Source organism: Oncorhynchus mykiss, chromosome 1 (assembly GCF_057628025.1).
Source record: "Oncorhynchus mykiss isolate SJ-2025 chromosome 1, ASM5762802v1, whole genome shotgun sequence".
Classification (NCBI taxonomy): Eukaryota; Metazoa; Chordata; class Actinopteri; order Salmoniformes; family Salmonidae; genus Oncorhynchus; species Oncorhynchus mykiss.
Window position 1 is genome coordinate 50,292,878 of NC_143022.1, and position 6,495 is coordinate 50,299,372.

Here is a 6,495-nt window from a genome sequence, read left to right on the forward strand (position 1 = left end):
CGCAGCCCCCCCGTCGTACTCCTGGGGCAAGGAGAGACAGATCCCACAGGGTTCAGGCGGGAAAGGGGCGCTCAGGAGAGACCCTGGTTGTGCTGGTGAAGGCGCTGGAAGAACTCCCTGTCTCTCCCAACGGTCCATTGTCTGGACAACGTGATCCATGGCGGCGCCAAGATGGTGAAGCATAACTGCATGCTCCTGGATGCGCTCCTCCACCTCACTGGTTGGGGTACCTTCTCCTGCTGACTCCATAGTTTCAGGTCGGTGATTCTGTAATGGGTGTGTGCTGGTGGCAGGGAAGTCAGGCGCAGGAGAACAAACTTAGTATAAACGGAGTCGTTTAATAAGTACTCACAAAACTCTGAAAACCAAAATATACAAAATAATAAAAGTGGGTACAAAACCCGTCGCACACCAGAACATAACATACAATCAAACAATCACCGACAAGTACATGAGGAGAAACAGAGGGTTAAATACACAACATGTCATTGATGGGATTGGAACCAGGTGCGAAGGAAGACAAGACAAAACCAATGGAAAATGAAAAATGGATCAGCGATGGCTAGAAGGTCGGTGATGTCGAGCGCCGAACACCTCCCGAACAAGGAGAGGGGCCGACTTCGGCGGAAGTCGTGACATCAGCTTGCCCATCAGCCAGCTACAGGTTCAATGCTGCTTGCAGCTATATTATTCTTTCTATTCTTCTTTCATATCATTTTTGCCATTTCGTGTGATTTTGGATAACATTTAGCCATGCTAAATAAGGTTGGGGAATGAAAAAGGGAAATAAATCACTGTGAATTAGCCTTAGCGGAGTTGCAAACAACTGTAAGTTCCAGTTTTCAGGATGGAAGAGTGCCTGTTTCGAAGGCTACATTCCGACTTAACTCCCCCTTCACATTTAATGGATTGGCTGAACAGTTCAGAAGGGAACCTCCCCTGACAGTTTTTTTCTCTCTTCTCGTCAAGACCAGAATGTCGGGGATCTAGTTTTAGGCGTTTCTTGTACGCCTGGCTACATTAGGTTAGTGTGAATTAACGTCATGTCATGCTCCCAAGGGAGCGCGGAAATTGAAAGCGGCACAGTTATCAAATTGCTTTGGAAAACACTATTTTAACATCACTTTTTCTTGCACTCAAGTTCCATACATGGTATAGCATCCTGATCTGAAAGAAGTTGTACTTGAACCCTTGTACCCAGCTTGTACCCTTTCGTGAACTCTGAAGACTGAATCATTTCAACCAAGCTATTTTCCTTTATAAGATATATAGTGTATTCCAGTATGAGTCAATATGATACATTTTCCTGTAGTTTGGGCTTTATTGCTTTGTTGCCACCATATGAAAGCCCTTTATGGAAGAGAGGAGAAGAGAAAGACTGGATGCTGTTTCTTTTATCACAAAGCACCACAGCTCTTCCTAATCAACAGCTCTTCCTAATAAATGTGTCAAGGTCAGACAAAGGTCCGTGATTAGAAAACTGCTAATGTCATTTCACAGATTCATCCTCACGTCAAACTATGAGCTACTGAATAGAGTCAAATGATTCTAGCAACGAGGCAATTTTCCATTAACAATAGAGTTGAACGACAGAGTTAGGATTCAGCCTTGAGAAAAATGTAATAATGTTCTTGTATCAACAGAAAAATGTCAGCTCCTACTCAGTGGTATTTGTCAGATGGATTCTCAGATGAAAAGCAATTGACACTGTCAATCAATAAAGTGTGTCCATGCCTGAAATGGAACCCAAGTGATTACACAACACGGCCTCACTATTCACACCTCTTGACTTTTTCCACATTTTGTTGTGTCACTGGCCTACACACAATATCCCATGATGTCAAAGTGGAATTCTGTTTTAAGAAATGTTTACAAATTAATTTAAAAAAAAATGTAAAGCTGAAAGGTCTTGAATCAATAAGTATTTAACCACTTTCGTATGGCAAGCCTAATTAAGTTCAGGAGTAAAAATGAGCTTAACAAGTCACATAATAAGTTGCATGATTTTTTAATGACTACCTCATTTCTGTAGCCCACACATAAAATTACACTACATTACCAAAAGTATGTGGACACCTGCTTGTCAAACGTCTCATTCCAAAACCATGGGCATTAATATGAAGTTGGTCCCCCCTTTGCTGCTATAACAGCCTACACTGTTCTGGGAAGGATTTCTACTAGATGTTGGAACATTGCTGCAGGGACTTGCTTCCATTCAGCCACAAGAGCATTAGTGAGGTCGGGCACTGATGTTGGGCGATAAGGCCTGGCTCGCAGTCGGTGTTCCAATTCATCCCAAAGGTGTTTGAAGGGGTTGAGGTCAGGGCTAGTCAAGTTCTTACACACCTGTCAGCGACAGGTGTGACAGAAATAGCCAAATCCACTCATTTGAAGGGGTGTCCATATACTTTTGTATAAATAAATATAGTTTCTGTAGTTTCCTCAGTCAAACAGTGAATTTGAAACACAGATTCAATCACTAAGACCAGGGAGGTTTTCCAAAGCCTCGCAAAGGGTACCTGTTGGTAGATGGGTAAAAAATTTAAAAAAAGCAGACATTGAATATCCCTTTGAGCATGGTGAAGTTATTAAATACCCTTTTGATGGTGTATCAATACACCCGGTCACTACAAAGATACAAGTGTCCTTCCTAACTTAGTTGCTGGAGAGGAAGAAAACTACTCAAGGATTCCACCATGAGGCCAATGATGACTTTATAACAGTCAGAGTTTAATGGCTGTGATAGGAGAAAACTGAGAATGGATAAACAACATTTTATTTACTCCACAATACTAACCTAACTGACAGAGTGAAAAGAAGAAAGACTGAACAGAATAAAAATGTTCCAAAACATGTATCCTGTTTGAAACAAGGAACTAAAGTAATAGTGCAAAAAAATATGGCAAAACAATTAACTTTTTATCTTGAATAAAAATGCTATGTTTGGGGCAAAACCAATACAACACATTACTACCACTGTGTACCACTGTGTAACGTGTGCGCTAATTTAATAAACAAAACAAGAAACATGAACAATGCACAGACATGAAACGGAAACAGACGGAAACAGAAACAATGACGCCTGGGGAAGGAACCAAAGGGAGTGACAGATATAGGGCAGGTAATCAAGGAGGTGATGGAGTCCAAGTGAGTCTGATGACACGCAGGTGCGCGTAACGATGGTGACAGGTGTGCACCGTAACGAGCAGCCTGGTAACCTAGAGGCTGGGGAGGGAGCACACGTGACACACTGTTCATATTTTCAAGCATAGTGGTGGCTGCATCATGTTATGGGTATGCTTGTAATCATTAAGGACGTAATAAACCAGACACTGGGAGATGAATTCACCTTTCAGCAGGACAACAACCTAAAACATAAGGCCATGTTTTCACTTTGTCATTATGGGGTATTGTGTGTAGATGGGTGAGACTATATCTTTTTTTTAATTCATTTTGAATTCAGGCTGTAAGACAACAAAATGTGGAATAAGTCGATGGGCATGAATACTTTCTGGAGGCACTGTAAATCAGCTTCTTCCTTAGTCTCTAAAATATAATTCATTTTGGTTTCCGGAGAGCTTGGAACCCTTCAAAGGAATTCATAGGAACATAGTCAACCAAAACAAACACAGACAACTTGAGAGGAGAGGAGCTAAAGTAACTCCACTTCACATTAAAGCACTAGAAATGACTTGTTCTAAAACATCACAGCTCTCTGAGGACGCTTAGCATCTATTAGGATAGTGCTAAAATATGCATCAGGGATCCCTGGAGAGTCTTGATTCCTCCAAATGGGAGGAAGCCATTGAACACCTCACATTCCTAACCAAGATGCAGCGTCCCAAATGGCACCCTATTCCCTATATAGTGCACAACTTTTGACTAGGGTCGATTGCGCCACGTTTGACGAGAGCCCTACGGGCCCTGGTCAAAAGTAGTGGACGACAAAAGGGAGCAGAGTGCCATTTGGTGACACACGCATGAATCCATCCGGATCACCTCTGTCCAGTCCCGTCCCACCAAACAACCACAATCTAGTGACAGTAAAGGTCTTTGTGGGTTGACGCTGCTGCTACTCTCTGGGCCAGGTTATGTTGACTTGGAGAGACAACAAAACAAGCAGCTGCGTCACCTTTCTTTCTGCGTCTGACGTAAGGGGATCTTTTACAATGTATCATTAACGGATCTCAGTTCTTTGGGGGGATTATTTCACATCCCAGACGAACAATCAAGTCGTGTCGCTTTCCTCATTAGAGGAAGATGGAAGTATACATTTTCCTCTGTGAGAGGGGGCGTAATACACTAACCTTTTAAAGGTCTTTATGATAACTGAATCCTAATACAGATTTAGTGAACAGCACACTTCAAAGAAAGTGGGTTTGAAATTAAGCTTGGTATTTCCAGCTCATGCTGTGGTGCTATAGTTAATGTAATGCCATTTAGGAAGCTATATGCTATCAGTAGTCTCTAAAATACTACCACCACTACCATAGTACCATAACATATATCAGCTCATGACGAATTGGCTAATACTGTCATGATATATAACGTTTTCTGTGTAATTGTTAAGATTGGTCATCACTGTACAGACCGGCATAGTTCACTGCTCTTACAGTGTACCAACTGCAGTGTGTGTGTGTGTGTGTGTGTGTGTGTGTGTGTGTGTGTGTGTGTGTGTGTGTGTGTGTGTGTGTGTGTGTGTGTGTGTGTGTGAGTGTTTGTGCAGATTCCACAGATGCACAGCCCTGACCGGAGTACACAGATTCCCAGGCCAGGGGCCATGAGGTGCCCACAGCACAGAGAGGATGAGACTATTTATAGCCAGGAGGAGAGAAATAATTCAGTGTGATCAGAGCGCAGGTCATTCACGTCTTCTTTTGACAGAGGAGACAGGAAGAAGTGAAAGGATGTATATCCCCTCTCCTCTCGTTCCCTCTCTACCACTACTCTCCATTCACGACAGGGATGATATCTGTTTGTATCCCCTCTGTCTCCTTTCTCTACCACTACTCTCCATTCAGGACAGGTCATTCAAGTGTACTTTTCACAGAGGGGACGGGTGAAAGACGACTATCCCCTTTCCTCTCTCTCTCTACCACTCTCTCTCAGTCTTTATTCATGACAGTGGGGATAGGTCCTCTCTCTTTCGCTCTCTCTCTCCACCACTACTCTTCATTCATGACAGAGGGGATATGATATGTGTTAGATTCTTTATGGCTCAATCCCCAGTCCCTTCTGTGAGCTGTCAAAGAGAGACACTTTGGAGATATTGATGTCTTCTTCCTCTGAATAGTGCCGCACAGCCAATGCCTGGCAAACAATCATGATATGATTTCTTAATCTAAACCTATGGCAATGAATGAAACTTGACATGGCTGTATATCCTTCAGCTTGCTAGGTTCACATATAAACTGGGTGTTTGCGTAACATGGGGACTGACTGACTGACTATCAGGAAGTCTTTCAATTTAATTTCAATGAAGGTATTTATTTAACATATCTCCCATATCTCCAGAGAACTTATGCACAATGCCATTCCACAGTGAAATGTCAAATGAAAAATCAGGAAAATGTGAACAAATAAAGCAGCCTACAAGTAGTTTTATCCTATAGAAGCCGTAACACAATGCAGTGTTTGGTATGCATGCAAAACATATCATTTCCTCTTTTGTTGAAATTATTTCGAAATACAAAACAATACAAAATAAAAGCTCATTCTTTTCTCATTCAGATAGCCTGGTTTTCACATACAGTAGTTACCGAAAAATATACACGGACCATTTCAGCATACATAGGTGATGGCCTATAACATTGTATATAACATTGTAATAACGTGGTAATAAGGTGTTATTTCCCAACTCACCTCGGTTGCAATCACCATCAGGCTTGGACGCTGAGAAGAGCTCGCGCGTGTCTGTAGAGTCAATTTCCTCCCGCTCGAGGTTGTTGATTTAGCATCACGACTGAAAACTCAGATTTCGCATATGTTTGCAAATACCATTTTCACCAAATGTACCTCATTGCTTCTCGCCATACCTTCCAGTAACTCAGTCACCTTTTTGGTTGTGTCTGCTGAAATCAATTATTAGTGCTAGTGAGGGCTGCAGAGTAGCTCGAGGGTGAGAGAAGTAGACTACAAGGGCATTTTGCCAAATGTGTGAGTGGCGCGCAGCGCTCGCCGCCCGCATCTCCTTGCTGCTATTTTTTGCTCTCTACGTCCCTGGCAGTCCCGTGGGAAAGCTATGCCGCTGATACTGCCGGCACTGCCAAGCAACCGCTACAATAATAGCCCGCACACGCGGCGAATCTACATGATTCGATTTTTTTTCCATCTGATATCTACCTGCTGTCTAATGTAGCAGGCGGTCCATGACGAATGCATCAAGTGTACATTTTATAGGCGCATAATCCTTTCAAATAGGCTATATGTATTTTTGAGTCTATCATATAAAATGTATTGTGGAAAGTACCGTAAAATAAGAAACTAGAACATTTC

The 6,495-nt window shown here is 42.4% G+C and overlaps 1 protein-coding gene across 1 annotated transcript in view; it reads right to left on the reverse strand.

The window, feature by feature from the left end:
• LOC110524273 (carbohydrate sulfotransferase 8-like) overlaps positions 1-6,167 on the reverse strand; it is an 83,346-nt gene extending 77,179 nt beyond the window's left edge. Inside the window, exon 1 of the mRNA XM_021603766.3 lies at positions 5,863-6,167. The gene's annotated coding sequence lies outside the window, so the exon portion shown is untranslated. The remainder of the gene's footprint in view (positions 1-5,862) is intronic.
• Positions 6,168-6,495: the final 328 nt, after the last annotated feature.